General features: G+C 57.9%; 1 protein-coding gene across 1 annotated transcript in view; it reads left to right on the forward strand.

Moving 5' to 3' along the window:
• The first annotated feature begins 239 nt into the window (after nucleotides 1-239).
• The window catches only part of atf3 (activating transcription factor 3), a 3960-nt gene continuing 3812 nt past the window's right edge, over nucleotides 240-387 (forward strand). The window contains exon 1 of the mRNA XM_014030641.1: nucleotides 240-335. The gene's annotated coding sequence lies outside the window, so the exon portion shown is untranslated. The remainder of the gene's footprint in view (nucleotides 336-387) is intronic.

The following is a 387-nucleotide window of genomic DNA, read 5'->3' on the forward strand; positions in this document are numbered from 1 at the left end:
GAGGAGGAGGTGAAGAAGGAGGAGGAGGTGAAGGAGGAGGAGGTGAAGAGTCCTGTTATGGCAGATTAAACTCAGGGTTGCTGGGTTGCATCATCACACAATCACAGCCCTATAAATAGAATGATGTCATCTCTCCCCCCTCCCCTCCCTCCCTGTCTCGCGAGCAGCCGTCTTGCTACGTCACAGGCTCCGCCCCCTCGGAGCTTTATAAAAAGCAGGTGACGCAACAGAGCGCGCACAGCTGAAAGCTGCTCCAACGCGACGCACCGAGCTGAAAGCTTTCATTTCTTCTGAACGAGCAGAACTTCACACCGGATCCGTTTGACTCCTGACAGGTAGGAGGACCCGGGGGGGTGAGGGAGGCCGGGGGGGTGAGGGAGGCCGGGG

This window comes from Austrofundulus limnaeus, unplaced genomic scaffold (assembly GCF_001266775.1).
Source record: "Austrofundulus limnaeus strain Quisiro unplaced genomic scaffold, Austrofundulus_limnaeus-1.0 Scaffold1093, whole genome shotgun sequence".
In the NCBI taxonomy this organism is placed as follows: domain Eukaryota; kingdom Metazoa; phylum Chordata; class Actinopteri; order Cyprinodontiformes; family Rivulidae; genus Austrofundulus; species Austrofundulus limnaeus.